The sequence below is a fragment of the Pimephales promelas genome, chromosome 1 (assembly GCF_988280905.1).
Source record: "Pimephales promelas chromosome 1, fPimPro1.hap1.1, whole genome shotgun sequence".
NCBI lineage: Eukaryota > Metazoa > Chordata > Actinopteri > Cypriniformes > Leuciscidae > Pimephales > Pimephales promelas.
Genome location: NC_142769.1, coordinates 40,532,076 through 40,553,102, shown reverse-complemented (window position 1 = coordinate 40,553,102; position 21,027 = coordinate 40,532,076). Strand labels below are relative to the sequence as shown.

General features: G+C 37.7%; 1 protein-coding gene across 2 annotated transcripts in view; it reads left to right on the top strand.

The window, feature by feature from the left end:
• Nucleotides 1–21,027, top strand: part of LOC120462588 (diacylglycerol kinase delta) — a 101,978-nt gene that overhangs the window by 11,683 nt on the left and 69,268 nt on the right. The gene's annotated exons all lie outside the window — the stretch shown is intronic.

The following is a 21,027-nucleotide window of genomic DNA, read 5'->3' as shown; positions in this document are numbered from 1 at the left end:
ATGGAGAAGACAGGAGAAAGAGAGAGAGTGAGAGAGACTGTGTAAGAGGGGTCCGACAGAGGCCTGAAGGATCTCTGGTTTGTCTACAGGGTGTCGAAGCGACAGAAAGATTGCAGAGCATTTAAATAACGGGAATAGCTGTCGGATCGTGTCTGTCTGTGTGTGCGTGTGTGTGAGAGAGGATGAGATGGAGCATTTTTTGTGTGTTTGGAAACAGAGGAGCTGTTTAAAGGAGTACTAGCTAAAAAGAAATGAATAGCACTCGGAATAATTAAAGGAGGCATAAGGAATTCAATCATTTAGGTTCTAATGATTAATCTTAATGATTTAATGATTTTGGTTCTTTAACAGTTTCATTAAAGATTATTTTACTTCAGGAAAAAAAAAACTAATGCAATTGACCCTTCGCAAAGCCACGCCCGAAAACCGCCACTGGCCAATCGTGTCTTAGCAACCGTAACTAGGCACGGGAGGTCTGGCAAGCTTTCGAGCGAGGGTAACATGCCGAAGCATTGTGCGTTTGGACAGAGACTATTTATATAGAGACATGCCACTTCCTCAATCCTTAATACAACTATATAGGGAAAACCTGTAACACCAAAGATGGCGGTTGTATGCACAACCCCTCCCGTATACCCGTCCCGCTGGAATGCCAATCGTCTGCTTTTAACAGTCAAGCTGGGAAACATTTAAGCCTATCGTCTCGTTCCACCGATGCATGCGCACAGTTGAGGTTTGCGACAGCGGAAAATATGTTACTGTTTGAAAAAGGCGGCAGATTTGATATGTGTTAGTTGTGTAAATATCAGACATCCCAAGTCTCCCGGAAGTTCCTGGTGTGTGTTATTGGTTCAACAAAAAACAACCGGCTGCGTAGACAGCGTAGTTCATAACTGCACAGTACATATCCTCAATGGCATTATGTGGACCTAATTATTACAGTTCTAAAAATGATTATGTGGTCGACAAATGTGCTTTTCTGAGGCTATTGTATTTTTTTTTGTTTTCTTTGTTTGTGGATCATTTGGACTACACTGGCTTATAATAATAATAATAATTCAGTACATTTATATAGCGTTTTTCTCAGCACTCAAAGTGCTAGAAGAAGGGAATCTCCTCAACCACCAATTGGTTGCGCTGTATGTGTTTGATTTGCCAAAATACACCACTCATAGGTCCTACATTGGTCTTGCTGTATGTTTCAGTAAAAAGAACCAGCTCATATAAATCATACGTGATTTGTGAATCGGGAGACTGACTGGTAATGTTGTAAGGTTTTGGTTCACTAAAAAGAACCTCAAAAGAGTCTTAATTCAGGGATCTGTCTTTTCTTTCTTTCTTTCTTTCTTTCTTTCTTTCTTTCTTTCTTTCTTTCTTTCTTTCTTTCTTTCTTTCTTTCTTTCTTTCTTTCTTTCTTTCTTTCTTTCTTTCTTTCCTTTTTTCTTTCTTTCTTTCTTTCTTTCTTTCTTTCTTTCTTTCTTTCGGTAAGTGCTAAGCTATGTAACAGGGCACACATGTACAACATGCTTTATTTCCCACCATCTTCCATTTATGTTGTTTTCGCTCTGCTGGGCCCATAAGTGATCTACACACAAACTAGAAATCCTTTATCCTCTGAAGAAAAGCCTGCTTTAATGAGCTCTCTCTTTCTCACATTATGAGGGCATGTGTATGAGAGAGACAGGTGGCAGAGAGAGCAGAGGACAAGTGAACGAGAGGCACAGAGGTCCACAGATGCAGCAGGTAGCTTTTAGTTTCAGTCATCATCACAGCCGCCCAGGGGAACCTGTTTCGACTGTGCATGTTTTTTACACCCTAAGTAGGTGTGATAAAGTGACAATTGGTAAATCAAATCTCTCCAATCTGCCTCTTTGTATTTTGTCAAAATTGTTTGCTTTCTATTTCTGTCGTGTAATTCTGGATAATTTCACCCAGAGTGAAACCTCATTGTTTGAAATACAGCTGTATGTAAGCGTCAAGTATGTTGTCATTTTGTTGCGTCGTACAGCCTTTATTTTTTGCATTCCGAAAAATGAAATGCTGTAAATGTTACGGGTTTAAGACACAAGCCTTGTCTATTGTATGAGTGAAATTAATATCCCCAGTCATAATGTTTAATGTGTGTCAGTGAAAAAGAGGAGGAATCAGCTACTTGGTTGTTAGTATGATTGATAATACAGTGTGTATGCCAGTTTCCGTCTCTTTTCTTTTCTAATGTAGACAGATTGCACATCATAACATAGCATCAGTCATGATGAACACACTTAGCAGCAGCAGTAGCATCTCCAGTCAGGACAAAATGGAAGCCATCAGGCCACGCTGACGCCCACTCAGTTTCTCTCGTCTATTTTTTTCGTAGTTTAAATGAAGAAAACTGAAGCAGGAAGGAAGTCTACTTCTGTGTTTCCTCTTTTGACACTCTCTGCTTTTCAGAGCATGTTTTGTGCCACTAAAAATAGCAACGGAGGGTTTTGATTCACACTATACACACTCCACATAACAGGAAGCGTCCAGGGGTTTAATTCAGTCAGGACAGAGAGACACATCTTTAGTGTAGACAGAGTTTGATCAGATGTCATTGTTGTTTGTTTTTTTTTTTTTTGTTTTTTTTTTTTTTGCAAAATTGGATGTCTTTCCTTTTTTCTTTCTTTAGTTCTTTCTTTCTCTTTCTTACTATCTTTCTTTAGATCAATTGATGATCACAGATTGGTTCACCAGTATGAGCAATGCACTTGCATTGAGGCTGATCCAGGTCAGATATGACTGTAGCCCTATCAACACTTTTCAGATGTTTTTAGTATTGCGCTGGTTCCATACAACGTTAAATAGGGTTGCATGGTGTACCCCCGAATTGAATCGCAATGCCTGTGCCTCAAAATACAAGCAGTGCCACAGTATATTTCAAATGGTATTACGTGATGTATGTTGGTATATTGTGTGCAACTGAATGAAACACATTAATCAATAATTAAAAATAGTGCATGTGGAATATAACAACATGGCAGTGAACTGCATAAGCACTTCCTGTGGTGCGTTTTATGGACTTTGGAGAGGTTTAGGATTGTTAGTTTTGCTCACGTTCATTATTGCAGACATATCTTTACAGTTACTCAATAAAAGTTGCGGGCTTTTGAAGTCTCCCTTCAATTCTCAGTGAAAACTGCATTGCTGTGTGAAACTGAAGACATTAAGTCATGTTCAGAACTATTTTGTTTTGTACAATAATATTCACTGTAGTAGTAGTTGTAATTAATTGAAAAAATGTGTAAACTCATGATACTTCTTGTATTGTGATGCTTTAGCTGGTACAGTATAATATGGATTAACAGTTTCAAATGTTTTATGTCCTGTTAATGAAAGAGTCATTTGAAATTTCATCTGCACTGTTACTCGGAAGAATAGTCACAGAGAGTCTGAAATGGGAATGGTCTGAAGAGTCAGAACTGGTGGTTTTGTGGGCATGAGCAGTGTCAGAGTGATATGGTGACAATCTACACATTCATGCAGGCCAGAAGCTGAGAGAAAGAGAGAGAGGAAGCAACAGGGAGGAATGAGTCATTCGTCGCTCTGGTCCACTCGAGGAGTTTTAGAGGAGAAAGAGAGACAGACCTCTTCTCTAATCAAAGGCCATTGTTCTGTGCCCGGCTCTTGTCAAATCTGGAGCGGTCTAGTATAAGGCGATCGTATGCATCAGCACTGCACCAAACAACACCGCAGTGTAAACAGAGGGCAAACACATACACAAGCCACTGTGAAAGCCTAAATTTACATGAATGCACACATTTAAGCACAGACGCGTGCAAACTGAATGCGTGATGCAGATGATCTCGATTCCAAAAGAAGCTCTCCAGTCATCTTGATTGATGTTTAGATTAGTTTGATTTGAACACAGCAGGAATGCCAGCGGCTTTAGCAATATTAGGTCAACTACTACTACAGAAATGACATGTTGTTAATACTGAGCTGTTTGGGTGTGAGGTGGAAGGATCAGCATTTCTATATCTGGGCCATTGTCATCAGTACATGAAGGAAGTGGTTTTTGGTTTCATTTGTAAAGAAGTTTCACATTGTTCTTCTTCTTCTTCTTCTTCTTCTCTCTCTCTCTCTCTCTCTCTCTCTCTCTCTCTTCTCTCTCTCTCTCTCTCTCTCTCTCTCTCTCTCTCTCTCTCTCTCTCTCTCTCTCTCTCTCTCTCTCTCTTCCAGTAAGCAGTGCTAGCAGGTCAGTCATTTTTAGGCTAGTGCAGGTCTATTTGTGGCTGTGGTCAGGTCTGCAGCAAGATGGTTTTAGTGTGCTTGTTATTTCCTGTGACGTTCATCTGAATCGAGTCCAAAAATGATCATACTGAGAAACACACAAAGATATAGAGGAAGATTTGGCTAGATAAGTGAAACAGACTGAAAGCAAGCAGGGTGCCTTGACACGTGACATGGCGGTCAGATTTCCCAGAAAGCCACTCATGAGAGGTGTGATTTAGAAGAGGGTTTGCTCATCGTGTCTAATGTATAGAGGGAACATTTCAAACTTAGTGCAGAATAGATTAAACTCGAGTGCCTTACTTTAGAACTTGTCCTACTTTACATGTATTCACCTTGTAGCTGAAACTGACACTCTCTTCCAGTTCCAGGTCATGGTAACTGCATGAGCTAGAAAGAAAGAAAGATGGAAAGGGGAAGATAGGGGATAGATGAGAAGGAGAGAATGACTAGCTTTATTATCATGTTCTGCATTATCATTGTAGGACAGCTAGTGGAGTTAAATACCAGTGCCAAACCAACATCCTCGAACAGCATGGCAATTTGCAGCAGGGGAGAGAAAGAGGAAATTGGTAGATGTTGCTCAAATCTGTTTCATCTGCATGAGAACTTCTACCCAGAAGAATTGAAATCCGTCTCAACTGTTTATTTTAATCATCAAAGAATTGTTGCTGTTTTTCTGCTGTTAGATGCTCGGTTAATCTCTGTTCGTGGTCATTAATTGAAATATTGACAGTGGAGCTGAAGATGCTCTTGTTTTTAAGACAGCCTGGAATGGGAACGTCGCCAAGATGAAAGTAATCCCATCTCAACGTCTAATCTTATTAGAACAGGATACACATACTCACTCTCTCCCTCTGTTGTACCTGCTGTCAGGTTTGATGCCAGAGAGGAGGAGGAGTCTAGAATGATGTCTCACATTTCACTTTAAATCACTGAGATGTTTTCTACAAGTCCCTTCATCTTGTTAATTTCACAACACCAGCAGTGTTACTCCACATGAAGCACTTGAGAGAGTGTATCTCATCCATAGTTCATTCTGTTCAGGCTGTGTTTCTTGTCTGTAACTGTAGATGGTCTGTTGTGACAGCGATCGGTTCCTTGAGGTTTCTCTGTTGTGAATGGAGCAACATCTCTCATTGTTCAGAGGGGTGAATTGTAACCGAACAAAGTAGGACGGTGTCGTTTTCATTTCTCAGGGTCAAATTTGTGCCCACACGGTATTATCTGGAAGAGTTTAGGTATTGGTTAGACTGAGTTTTACCCAGAACTGTGCTAAAATATAGTGAAAGGAGCATTTTGCTGAATGATGTTATTATAGCTCCAGGACAGAGAACATGTTTAGTTCCTGCATCTCTCAAACACACACTCACCCGCCCACACCCTAACACACACACGCACCTACATACACTATACAAAATTATCTTAAAGGTTGACTTTTCTCTCTTTCTCTTTGAAAATTGAAATTGACTTTTACCTGAACTTTTTCTAATGTCTCAGTCAACAGGTTTAGGAAGCCAAACAATTAGAATACAATAATAGTATTAATAATTTTGAGGTATTATTCAGTAATTTTGTATATTTTTATTTATTATTATGACGGTAATATGTAATGTAAAACGGAAAATACATATTTCATAAGTATATTATTTTACTTTACGCCACAGTAGGGAAATTACAATGCTTTTTTCTAATCCTAGATTTCTTAATCCTAAATCCTCAGGCTTTTATTTTGACGGAAACTGCAATTGAGCTTTTATTTTGGCGGAAAACTACAGTCTGAAACAGGTTTACAAACATGTCTCATTACAAATCTTGAGAAATGCTGTAATCATCTTCACACAAAAATGTTGGAAATTATGCAAATGTGAAAATAACGCGTAACTGTATTCACGTTATTAATTTGCTGTGAACTGAATCGTACTGAGATGTGGAAAACACCGGAGCAGGAGCTGATCGTGTGAGTTAAGTGCACACTTCGATTTGAAACACGCAACACAAACAGATATACTTATTTGTATACTGATGTGTACGTGTGTTTGCCTTTGGTGTAATGTTGTATACTGAACACCGATGACTTTTTAGAGCTGAGAAGGAAGGACTGTGAAACAAAAGAGGTTTCAGGTAACGAGAACAAAAAAGGAGAGGTTTTAGAGAATGAGAATGAAGTAGCCTATACTGAAAGTAGAAGAAACTCTCAGAGGAAGGAAAACACAGGCTTAGGGTTTGTGACTTTGTGCTATCAAGGTCTAAGGCTAAACGCTTATGGTTGTGCATGTGTGGGTGTGTATTATTCCTCCTGAAAAAAGCCTGCAGCTCTGAGGTCTGTACTTAATGTTAGAGCACATCCTGTCTGTGAGCCCTTGAGCAGCATGTATCATTTACATGACATACTATAACACCTTGTCAGGACTAAATCAAACCTTAGTGCTTCAGTTACACCCATCAGAAAACGATTTCTACTATTCAAAATCTCTGGCAAGACCTGAGCACTCATCATTCCTTTTGTGTTTCATCATAAATGTCCTTTTCAAAAAGAAAGAAATAAAAAAAAAATGTCCTTTTCAGAATAAATGATAGTCACAGCTTTAGAGAAGACTTATGTCCAGTTTAATTGTATACTTTTCAAATAAATATGGTTTCAAAGCAGCTTTACAGGTAATTGTCCCTTAATTATCCCTCAATCATTAATGCATTTGTTTATTATTGTTTTGGACCCCATTGACTTTCATTGAATGGACAAAAAAAATATTCATTTGTTTGTGTTTAGCAGAAGAAAGTCATGAATAATGTTTGGGTGAACTATCCATTTATTTGATCGTTTATGTTGATCTACTGTAATAATTGAGAAAGTTAATCTTACGTCACCAGATCTGCTGCAAATCTCCAGTTTCACCAGAACATCAAGTTATGTCGTTCGATTAAAAATGATGTGGTCCAGGACGGTGTATTTAAAAATCTAAAATGGAAAAGAATAGAATTGGCCGTTGTGACGCTCAAAACTGAAGCACACTTTATTTCAAACTTTAAGTGAAAAATATGTCAAATGGGATGAATGATTCGTTTCACCTTACCATTTTCAAATTATTTTTGTACAATTGTGGTCCATTCTCAACTTTACGATTAAAGGCACAAAAGTCACACAAAAAAAGAAAAAAAATCTGTCAAAACTTGGAAGACTTTCTTTTGTGCATCACCAATGACTTACTTTCTTCTGTAGAAAAATAACATTTTAAAGGATATTTCAGTCAGAAAGAAAGTCATACAGGTTTGAAACAACATAATGGTTAGTAAATGATAACATATGTTTTGTTTTGAGTGAACAATCCATTGAAGTATTCTTAAACACAATCTACAGAAGTACAATATACTGTATTTTTAGCTATACTGTTACCCTTTATTGTTGTTCCAATAGAGGAGAGGAAGGAGGGCTTCCTTGTGTTTTGCCGTCTTAAGATAGTCACCATCAAGAGGGTACACACACACACACACACAAACACACACTGAGTGCAGGTGCAGATTATATAATACTGGGGAGGGATTCTGTGTCACCCCGAGATGAAAGCACTGAAGCACCCTCTCCACACACCCACACACACACACCTCCTCAATCAAGTGTGTTTGAGGGTTTGGGAAGGAAGAAGCATGCCTGAGTACAGAAACAGAGACAAAAAAAGAAAAAGAAGACACCGCTGCATCTCTATGTGCATGTGTAAGGGAAAACACAAGCACCATATATGTTTTTTTTTTTTTTAGTTTTAGTTTTTTTTGTCCTGCACTGCAAACCACATCCGTGCTTCCTCTGCTCAAAACGTCACACACTTTTACGCTTGTATACCAACAAGGCTTTATGGCTTTACCTTTATCGTTTACTTTCTTCTGAACACTAACAGAGATATTTTGAAGAAGGTTTCAGTCAGAACGCATGTCATACAGGAGTGGAATGGCATGAGAAGGAGTAAATCATGACAGAATTTTAATTTCTGTGTGCAGTACTGTATGTTACCCTTTCAACCACTATAGTTTTTCCCTCTAAACACAACTCATTAACATTAAACAAGCAAAAAAACTACTTTTCATCTCCGCTAATGGAAATATGGAAGACTGTTTCCAGACAATTGTGAGTAAATATTGCAGCCTCACATTTATTGTCCTAATTTTGGCTTTACTGTACATTTGTGACTATTTTCGCTTAATTGTGACTTTGACAATTGAAGAGTTCAGATGCAAAAGCCTCTAAATGCCATTTAAAATTTTCTTCTTTAATGATGATTTTTATCAAGCTTGTATATTTAAGTTCAGTAATTTCACTTAAATAACAATTAATAGGTAATTATCATTGCCATTTAAGTGAAATCACTGAACTTAAATATACAAGCTTGATGAAAATGACCATTCTAGAAGAAAATTTCAAATGGCACTTAGAGGCTTTTGCATCTGAACTCTTCAATTGCAAATTTGACATATTTTCATAATTACCATTGTATGTCTTATAATATGACTTATGTTTCTTGCAGTTGTGACTGTGTCTCATAATTGCAACATATATACAGTATATATAAATTTGATCACAATTGCCTCTTTTTTTTACTCAATGAAAACGGTCTTCCTTAAAGTAGAGTAAAGTCTTGTTAAACGCACATTTCGCAATAGCTGAACCCCCGTTGCCCACTGGAATGACCCAGCACAGTTATGTTTTGACCTCTACTCTGCTATCTTCTTACAGTATTTTGAAACGGTCAGAAACTTGCCTAAGAGTGCAATGTAAGAGCTGATATTGCAGTGAGCACACCAGAAACCGGTTGCAATGAACGGATTTCACCACAGCGTTCTGCTGGGTGGAGCAGGGGTTATTGGGAGTTGTCTTTGGTGCTTTCCTCTCACCCTGATGCTAATCAGTGCTTACTATAATTTTTCATGAGTTTAGTAGATTAAATTTAGTCCAGCTATATTTATTCTCAGTTTTGGTCCCTGTCTGTGGCCTCCGTCTCAGAAGCCACATTGTGACACAGAGGGTTGAAATTGTGTGTGTGAGAGATTGGTGAAGAAATAATATTGAGTAATGACTGCGTGTGGCAAAGAAAGTGTGTTTTCTTCTTGTATTTACTCTAGCAGCCTCTATCCATGGCTAACTCTCCATCATTTGCTCTTTCTTGTTCTCTCCTCACATTGTTTATCACCTGCTGCTGGATATTGGAAAGATGTCACTGGTAAATAGACAGAGTGCCATTTAACCAGCCCCTTTCCACTTTCTCTTTCTGTACTGTTTTAACTTGTCTCCCGCTGCGTTTCTAATCGTGTCAAGCTGTGTGTGTTGCACAGTGCCCCAGGGACCAGAGAGTGTGTTCCCGTGGTTAGATTATTTTCTCCTCTCAATCTTTACCACTTGTCCACGATTGCTTGATGAAACAAGGAGCATTGAGAAATGTTCTCCTTACATGAGACTGTTGGAGCTTTAGCAGAAGATTCGGGCAAGGCTCCAAACACCTGCTGGGAGCATAACCACTGCTCTTACAATCTCTATTTTCTAATATCTTCATATCTATCTCTGATGTTCACTTTCTGGGATGAATTTAGCATACACTCTTTCTTAAGCAACATGCATTGGGTGTTGATTTTTTTCCTACGACAATAGACTTTTTTTCTCTGCTTTCTCCAGGTAGGATCAATTAAAAAAAAAAACCTATCTACAATCTTTGCCAGTTTTGAAGTACCCTTTTAACAGAACCTCTGAAGAACCTTTTTCATACGTAGTGGATATGTAGATTCTATGGATGTTTAAGGTTTTTCGTGGAACATAAACAAAATAAAGAACCTCCAAACACCAAAACATACACACACGTTTGTTTTTCATTGACTTATGTTATTATACAGTATATATATAGAGGGTATGCGCGTGACGTCACCGTCGGCCGGAGTGCCTGCTCACAGTTACTCACAGTGAGTGGCAAAAAGACTGAGCGGCTGTATATGTTTTCAGAGTGAATGCTGTGAAAAACAAACACAAATATAAAGTGGGAAAGAGCTTTGCGATTGACTGTACAACTAGATTTGACAAAAAATCGGAGGTATATTTTTACAGACAACAGAAAGAGGAGCAAATGGATCGCTGCTATTCTCAGAAACAACTGGACTCCAGTCAGCGAAAGGTGGATTTGCAGTTATCATTTTGTGTCAATATGCTGAATTTAGGTGTAAAGGTGTAATTGATGAGTTGTAGATATATTAACAACTCATCAATTAAATATTTATCATTGCATATTCTGCATTATTGGATGTTTTTTTAATAAACACAGACCAAAAAAACCTATAAAATTTTAGGGCTGGATGATGATGAAATATATAGGCTACATGTAACACTGATATAAGTGATCACCCGATTTAGACCTGTATTGTATTTATATAAAGCGTTCACAGGCAAATTTGCTTTATGTTTAGGTCTATATTGCTTTTATTTCCCCGGTGTCGAAATCAGGCAAACATAAATGTCAGGCGACACGATTCCTGGCTGCACGTCAATATCCATGGATCACTGGATCTTTAGTAAGAGTCCAACATTTAGTTTAAATTGATAAAATTGTTTGTTTTAGTCGCATTTTCGCAGTTTCCCCTATTAAATTCAGTCATGCAGCAGATCTTTTGCTACTCAGTCAGGCTGAGGTCGGATTGTTCTGGCGGGAAAGTGATGTCAATGCATTCCCTCTATAGAGCTAATGATATTTTCCATCCCATATCCTTTACTATCGCTCAAGATGTTTGACTAGTTAACTAATCATCCATCAACAGTCTAGCTTATAATTTTTTTTTTTTAGTTCTTTACTTTAGCGTCTGCTTTAGACAGTTTATGCATCATAAAACCCTCTCTGCTAATGCCAAACATAACTGTCATAGAAATCATTTTGCATTTTTATTAAGACATTGTTTATGTTTATGAAGCCGTTTCGCTTGGTCCCCACATTGGGATTTCAGGTTTTACTATCCCTATAAGGATATTTGGTCTCCACAATGTAGGTAAAACTTGACCCACACGCACAGTTATGCATAAAGACACTTGTGTTATCTCAAAAATACAGTATGCCACTTCAGTCATTATCTGTTTGTGTGTGCGACTGCAATGCGGTGGTTACACAACAGCAGGGCCTGAGGGGGCGGCCAGAGAGAGCACACTACACACCAGTGCTCTTCACACTGACCCTAACAAACTGCGGAGGAGAATACACACACACACACACACACGGTTATGCTTCCTCTCACTCACTATAGCTCCAAGCAGTGTCTATTTTTATTCACTTTCTAGAAATGTGCGCACATTGAGCAATGCTCTCTCTCAGAAAATCAACATCATGTAGAATTATCCTTGGAATATTTTAACTATCAGTGACTTTGATTTCACCAACTAACAGTTTTGTTTAGTTTATCTTTGTCAAACAAGAGTGATGAACTAAACTTACATTTTCTGATAGATAATGTGATGGTGTTTGCAAATGCAAAGGTCGCCTCCACACTGCTAGGGAATTGTGGGTGGTTGCCGGGTCCTTGCCGTGTGTGGTTTTTAGTGCATTGATATGTGGTTGATAAAGTGTATTTATTTATTTTATTTAGTTTGATTATCTCTTCTACACACAATTTGAAGTATCATCCATGTCTGCACACTACAAGACACTAGGCTACAAAGACACACAGGCTAATATTTACAATTATGCATTGCGTAAATAAATGTAAAAAAGTACATAGCAATTAAAAAGTTTACTACTAAGGGTTAGGTATTTGAACAGATCCCTAAATGTACACTACCATTCATTAGTTTGAGGTCGGTAAGATTTTGTTTTTGAAATGTTTCTTATGCTCTCCAGTCTCCAAGGCTGTATTTATTTGATCAAAAATAAAATGGTTTAGTACTGTGTATTATTTTACTAAATATTATTAGTTGAAAATAACTGTTTCTATTTTAATTTGAAAATGTAATTTATTCTTGTGTTATGACAAAACTGAATTTTGTTTCTTCAGTGTCACATCCTTCAGAAATCTTTCTATTATGCTGATTTGCTACTCAAGAAATGTTTCTCTTATTATTATTAATGTTGAAAACAGTAGTGTTGCCTAATATTTTTATGGAAACCATGTTTTCTTTAAACATGTTAAACATGTTGTGGAAACATGAATGAATCGAAAGTTAAAACAAACAGCATTTATTTAACTTAAAAAAAGTATTAACCGTCACAATTGATCAATTGAATGTGTTAAATAGCTGAATAAAAGCATTTACTACTTTTAATTTTTTTTTTTTCACAACCAAATATTGTTTATGGTAAAAAGTCACAAATGAAGAGGTGTTCATATATAGCTCTTGTCTCTTGTTAGACGTCATGTAATATAAATTTGACTTGTAAATCTGCCCTTTTTGCATGTCAAGGTGAATGTGTGGGCCTGAGAAACAATTCCGGCATTGACACTTTTATATCGTCTTCTGATATGGGATATATTTAGATGGCTATTTTTAGTCACAAGCTGGATTTTTTTTGTTTTATGATTTGAATAGTGCCGTCATTTTCAGGGTGTTCCTTGTTGCCCTTTAAAAACAAACACATGAGATGCAAAGAAGACTGGTCGACTCTTATTTGAGAGATGGTGTGAAAACATCTCTGCCTGCAACAACATTATCATATGCAGAGGAAGACACACTGAGAGATAGTTGGCAGGCAGCAGTATTGTTTTCTTCTTCGATTCCCTATTTGGCTTGTGTTGAGCATTTGCGGGAGAGAGAGAGAGGTGGTGAGAGAGGTGTGGATTCAGCCTTCAGTACCATCAAGAAGGCCAAAGGAATTTCCCTCTTTCTCTCTATCTCTCTCTTGCAGTGGCCATAGGCTATGTAAATTAGGGCCTTGCTCTGCTAAATAAAGAACACTCAAGAAAACAAGTAGGTATAAAATAGGACAAAGACATGAGAAGAGGGGGATAAAGAAATGAAATGATTTGCACTGGCCTGAAATAGACAGAAAGGATGGCATGAAAGTAGAGAGTACAGGAGAGTGGGAGGACGGTGAGGTGATCGAGTGTTGGGTTGTGTGTGAGTGTTGTTGAGAGTTGTGTATAGGGCTCATTTGCATGGTGGATGAACCAAGAGAAGGGGAGAGCCTTTCACGCCTCCACTGAAGGACTACCACACTGGACACAGAAACACACACACACACACATGCACTCAATTGTACTGGCATGATGACAACTTCACTTCAGGACTGCTAAAGTGTTTTTAGCATATCTGAGAAATTTGCAAAGAAAGTAAATTATGAAAACAAGTCAAAATGTACAAACTATCGTTAATGCCAAATTAAAGTAAAGCACTAATTCATAGACGTTCTCTTCTACACCCATATAAACCCACACACTCTTAGTCACCAACTCACACACACAGATGGAGTTCTTTCTACAAGAGCCTCTGAGTGCTCTCCAGCACATATGTACTGTAATCTGTACACCGACACACGCTCAGATTTGGCTCTGTCGAATCTCTTGTACTAACACAGTTTCTTATTAACATCTAGTAGCAACAGTGCGACTATATTTGACCTGAGACTATATGCAAATCGGAATACAAATGAGTTTTTCGAGTATGCAAAGTTTGGCACTTACAGTGTGCTGTCACAGGCTGTTTACCACGTAAAATACTGTCTCTGTATTGTTATTAAAATGACAGAGGAAGTCCCTACTGCAGATTTGCTTCTCTTTTTCAGATCCAAGTATCCTATCAGCACAACAATTTCAGTGAAAAGTTGAATTGAAAAATGGCATGTATTTCAGAATGCTTTGTCTGCCTTTTGTTTGAATGACAGCAGCACTGCATGAGCTCCACAAGAACATGATTAATGTCACAAATATTTTTGATTAGTGATCTAGAAATACTGTAGTGCAGAGTGTTAAATATTTCTTATTCATTGCTAGTTGCTACTGTAAGTAGCTTTGCAATCACAAATTGTATTTTACAATATATTCAAAAAGAAAACAGTTACTTTTAATTGTAATAATATTTCATAATATTACTGTTTTAGTGCTGTTTTTTGATAAAAAAAATTCATTTAAACCTTTAAATAAAGTTTTAGGGTTTAAAAATACAAAGAAACGTTGACTAAATGAATACGAAATATTTAAGATTCTGCACTATTTCTAGGTCACTAATGCTCATGCAGTGCTGCTGTCATTCAAACAAAAGGCAAAAGAAATTCTGAAATTCATGCCATTTTTCAATTCAACTTTTCACAGAAATTACTGTGCTGATTATTTCATAATTTGATCTGAAAAAAAGATAAGCAAATCTGCACTAACTAGCAATGAATAAGAAATATTTAAGATTCTACACTAAAGGTCACTAATCAAAAAAGTAAATTTTTGAAATGAATCATGTTTTTGCTTCCAAACTCGTGGCGTTCATGCAGTGCTGCTGTAAGGGATAAAGTAAAAGTCCTTGCATAGGCTACTGAGTCCAAAATTTGTGTGTTTTTTTCGTATTCGTCATTCAGTAGCTCTAAATTATCAAAACATCTCTCAAAATGGTATCGAACCCGATCCAAAAAAATATATATATATAATGGACAAAAGTTTCTTAGGCAGTGTGTAAACGTGCTTGACTATAGATGAGGTCGTATTTATTTTTTTTACGAGAATTTCGGACTCAGTGTGCAAGAAACTTAGGAATAAGAATAAGGGAAAGAGTAAAGGAAGACCTACGTAGTTGGAGAAACGAAAATGAGATCCAGTCCAACCCCACACACACACACACACACACACACACATACTAACTGGACATTAGTGTTATTGCTGGAATCAGTTGATTGGAGTGGTTTACTGTAATTGAACTAGAGCAGGTTATATGATCCTTTGTGATTATCCTGTGGAAGATGATATCGGCACACATCCTGCTTTAGAGACCAGAGAGATGGAAGATCCTCATTGACGTAAGGCTGGGTAAATAAGTAGGTTGTATGGCTACACACGTATTCGTCACACATCACAAAGCGTATTGGCTGTCAAGAGAAAGAAAAGGACAGAGAGAGTGAGTCACAATTAGCTTGCTGATCAATGAAAGGCCTGATCCGTTAATGAGCTGCTGGGAATGTCTGTTGGTCACACTGGGTAATATGGTTTCCTAGAGGAGAGGGAGAGATCACAGGGTGCTGTGGAATCTCACAGTCTGGACACACTATTTGAATATGTGTGTTATCGTTTCCACCGTCGTGATGTCGGTGGTGGTGCCAGTTCTCTGGGTTCGCTAAAGTACACCGTCGTTCAAATGTTTGGTCAGTTTTTTGTTTTGTTTTTAAGAAAGACACATTAAATTAGTCAGAAGTGACATTTATGAACTAAACAATCTTATGAATGATTTCTGTTTTAAATAAATGCTGTTCTTTTGAACTAGAATCTTGAAAAAAGGTTTTCACAAAAATTCACAATATTACTGTATTTTACTGTATTTTTGATCAAAAAATTACAGCCTTGGTGAGCATATTAAAATAAAAAAAACATGCAAAAATCTGACCGACCCCAAACATTTGGACAGTAATGTTGGATTTGCTTTGAAAAGGAGTGAATAGGGGAAATGTTAGCATGTTAACAATAGCTATACAGTAAATAGTTAACCTAGTTATGCCACATTAGCAAAGACTCGTCTTAAGTGTAGATGTTGTCTATACCACTCTCTTCGGGCTGTGTAAAGATGCTGAATTAAATTACTGTGGATCTTAAGTCTCAAAACTAAAGTCAGTAGACCTGATCGGAGAGAGGTCCTCAGATCCCCAGCCAAGCGCTGCTTTGGCACCGGCATGATTATGGTGGAAAAGGGATATTTGTGTGTGTGTGCGTGTGTGTGTGATCAGCCTACAGGCTCCTGAAGAACCCAGTCATTATGAACCTTCTTCATAATGCATGTTGACGTTAAGAGGATGTCATTTGAATGTTTGGAAAGTTTTTGTTCTCTTCACTTATCTAGAGAGATTTATTTTTATAAAGATCATGCTCTGTGATTGATTAATAAAGCAGAACATATTTTGCTGCCGGAGGAAGCCGAGCGCTGCCAGTAAAGAGAAGAACTGCTGACGAGACACAAAGAGCACACACACACACATGCTGAAATATAATAACATTCACTTATGAACGCAGTCAGAAGAGGAGACAACACAGGTGTACAGCTGCGACCTGCGCACACAGAACAGGTGCTGGGTCAGGTGTGTGTGTGTGTGTGTGTGTCTCTCACTGGAAAGGTTAAGTGGAATGTTAGTCTACAGCGCTCTCTCTCTCTCTCTTTCTCTGCTGTGTGCACTAACATTCACAACAGCTGTATGTGGTTTCACTGGTTTGTAATCTATCTTTCCCACTGGACTCGCTGTGTTCAGTGTGTTTATGTGTTAGGGATTTATTAAGACTTAATTAGGCTTGTTGTGTTTTATAGTTTCCCTTTCAAGCCAATTTTTGTGGTAGTTGTTCTGGCAATGCTGCCAACAACAACACACGCACACATACACAGTGGGACTGTTAAAGAGATTACAACCACAAGCAATACTCTTTTCTCCGTTTCTTTATCCATCTCTACAGGGCTGGCATTATATTATCAGGTATCTGTTATGTTAATATACAAAATTGTAAACAAAAATTAGCAAAGATTATATGATATATCTTAATGCTCATTTATTTACAGACAAATACCAAAGAAAGTGAATTCAGTTGGATTGAATTAAATAGAATGGAACTGAATCAAACCAAATTCAACTGAATATAGGGTCCATTTTGGGTTGTTAGGTTAAAGTCGGCATGAAATGAAAATTCACTCTAAATACATATTATTGTAAATGATTCATCTATATACAGTATTTTTATTTATTTATTTATTTATTTTTTTTACTTTTTTGGACCTTGTGGTTTTTAATCAAAATGTCCAAATCTTTCAAAGAAACGTCATTCTCTCTGGTGACATATGCTGGACTTCTTCAGTAATTTAGTCTGGTTTAACCGTGCCCCTTTCTTACAATCGACTGCAAACTTGCATTCATTTTTGATGGAAAACCAATGAATAACCGATGAAAAAATACCTACGTGTTTTTTTTTTCCTTTTTCAATTATCTGTTTCACTCAGATGTATGTCACAATACATAAGAAAAGATTGTGTCTTTAAGCAATTAGCCAATTAGTAGATGCTATAACCACATGGCAAAAATCTTCTCCATTGAAACCCACTGTAAAGTACCTATGTTTTTTGACCTAATTAAATGTAAATATTAAAATATAAATTGCAAAACATTTATTCAAATATATTTTTTAGAGTGCCTCTAAACATTCAAATGAGCAAAATGTTTAGTTAGTCTTGACTGTTTTCCCTCTCTGCTACAAGGCCTTTTAATAGAACCATCAGTCACATGGCATATTTGCATGCTATAATTTTAGTTTAAAGCTACACTGTGTGATTTTTACCCCCATCTAGTGGTGAAAAGGTATATGACCATCCAGTGAATATTAGTTTCTGTTCCTCTCAATTCCGATTTCGTTTTAACTGCTACGGTGGCCAATGTAGTCCAAGATTAACATGGCTTCCAGCTCGACCTCGTCCGTGAGTGTTAACTCAAACGTAAACGCGAAAGGCGAAGCTTGAATTAACGGGTATGTCCCTCTTTGGCTAATGTACTTTCAAGATGGAGGGGCAATAAGGTGACTGACATTAGAACCCCTTACCCTTATGTATTTTCAAAGGCATATTATAGACTCACGAGAATACTTTATTACTTGAACGAAGTAAATATACATTAATGAGCACATATATTTTTGAAAGAACTAAGTGTTTTTAGCTAAGAATAAACTAAAAGAGTTACACGGTGTAGCTTTAAAGTCTAAGTGCTCATTGGTGTAAAAACTTTTTTTAAATCGTTTTTTTTTTTCTTCTTTTATTCGGTTGTTAAGTCTGACGTCACGCGTGACGTTTAGCCTCTTCCGGGTCCAAGCGCTCCGCTCGTCCATATCTAATTAACGTTACAACCCATAACGTTAGACTAAGCCCTTTTCTTAAAGGACTGGCTTCGCTTCAGCGCCAGTGGGTGTTAGGGATAAAGGAAAGAATTGTAACTTACCTTATCAACTGCAGCCATTTTCTCTTTTCTTTCTCGTCACAGGGAAAGCGGTAGAATGACAGTTGAATGTCACTTGTTTTTTTTAACTCCGATCTATTTAAACAACATGGGACACAGCACTGCGGCATGTTAAAACTCGGGCAAAAGCGATAAGCAGATAGAGAGGACCCAGCATTTGGACCCGGAAACAGTATTATCAGAGCGTGATTACGTCACGACTTAACAACCGAATTGACACTATTTCAACCATTTAAACATGTGCTTATTGTCACACAACTCAAGGCCACTACACTTCCCAGCATACCTCATGTTTCCCGCCTGCGCACTATCAGCTGTCACCTGATCAGTCACCATGGATACTAATGATCATCACAGCTGTCTGTCATCATCATCTGTGTATTTATTTCCTGCTTGTCTTCAGCTCAGTGTCTGGTGTTGTTTGTGTCTTGCACACTGTCTTGCACACTGTCTTGCACACTGTCTTGCACACTGTCTTGCACACTGTCTTGCACACTGTCTTGCACACTGTCTTGCACACTGTCTTGCACACTGTCTTGCCCACTGTCTTGCCTGTTGGTTGTGTTCTGAGTTACTTATTAAACAAACTTGTTACTTTTCAATGATCTCTGTGTTGTGGAGCAGACATATTCCTCTCACATGTGTAATGAGGTGGTCTGGAGCTTGTGTGAGCGCTGGCATGTTGTTTGTGGAGGGACATTGGGCTCTTTAGTGGAACACCACTCACAGAAATGGCTGGGGATTGTTCCTGTGGCGATGGCACAAGCGGCAGAGCACTTGGGGTTGAGGAGGATGTCGTGACATGGCCCAGCATTTGCGTGTATGTCATGAGGGAGCAGCAGTGACGGGACATTCAATCAAAAGGCCTTTGTTCAGTCCATGACATGAGCAGCAGGTGTTCACTCTTTAGGTGTTGTCACATCTGTGGGACGTCTCAATCCCTTTCTTCCTCTCCTCAGCCTCTGTTCCTGCTGTGTACACTGTTTCTCTAGTCGTAATCTGTTCTCTTTCTTTTAGCTGTGCTGATGTTTTTATTCATGGTATTGATTGTTAATCTGGGATTATTCCTTGTGTTCATTAATGTCTGGTTGAACTTTTATTTTTGTACGTAAAATTTGATATAATTTCTGACACCTTATTTTAGAATGTGCTTGTTAATATTTTTATATGTATAATGTCATTTTTAACTACTAAATATTTTTCATACAATAATATAAGTACAAGGTATTCATGAATAATACCTTTTGTATTTTATTTCACTTAAAATGTATTAACATTAAATTAGTATTTTATTTGCATAATATTTTAGATTATAAATACAGAAACTTATTTTATTGTTCCTGTCGCTGCTTTTATTGTGTGAATAGATTTTTTTTTTTTAGTTTGAGGCAAAACATTACTTTAAAATTATTAATGAAGACAGTTTTGACATGCACTCTTTTTTTTCTTCCTCAATTAACCTGTCTTCGTTTCATTGCTTCATTGTCTTTAGTCTCTCTCATGGGATTATGTGGGTCTGTCCCATATTTGTGGCATATGCTGGAAGCAGTCGTCAGTAATTCTGCAATGAGATTAGAGCGATCTCCCACAGAAACTGTGTGTGTGTGTTCATATATTTTCTAATTTCTCAGTGTCCTTCGACTCCCTCTTCTAATTTGAATCGTAATGGCACACTAAGATAATCTACATTTGGAACCAGTCACGTTTAATCAGTCAATACGGAGAATAATTTCTGCAGGGAATTGTGTTGACTCGGATCCAGACACTAAATCTGACGCCGGTGTCATTTAGGTTTAATGTTGGCAGTGGGCTCTGTCTCTCCATAGTCTGTACACAGATTAGCTGGCTTAGCTCCATATGTCATGTGATTCTGCCATTTGTTTTGCTCTCTGGCAGGAAGTGACATAGCATTTCATTTACTCTCCAGCAGCAGGTTGTCTTCAGCCCAGCTTGTTGATGTGGGAATTTGTGTTGATTTACAGTGTGTTTGTGTGTATGGCCTGGTGGCCCTTCAGATCATCCGTCTCCTCGCCAACCGGGGGGCCAGAGTAGTAGTTGCTATGACAACCCTGAATGCTATCATAATATCACGGACCATCATTTAACATCAGCTGTGTTAATACATTTTTCACGTGTGAATGTCATGTTTGGGTATGTCAATGGTTGTGATAAGCACACACTTTAGTGTTTTTCGGCTCAACAGAGACAGTAACAGACGATTACAAATAACTGCAGTACTGCTTTAGCTCCAGCAACTACTGCCCTCTAGTGTCTTCACTATTAACTGCAACCCACAAATTCTCTCATTCATCCTATTCTCATAAACAGAGCCATAAGGGATGATGTCTTCACTCAGCATTGCACTGTAGTTAGATGTTTTATCTCATTACCAGGCTGCAAAACAGCAGACACATCAAGACAGAGAGGTTTAGAGCGACAGTATGTGAATTGAAGATATAGAGTATGGTGGAGGTTTAAGATAGAGGGACAAATTTTCTCTGTCAAAGATATGAACATATCATTGTGTCTCCTTGTCTATGGAGCTACAGTAATAATGACAAAATGATTTGAATTGTGTAAATCTAACAAACAAAATTTTTAGATGGTAGTTAAATTTTTTTTTTTTTTTTTATATATATATATTTCTGTA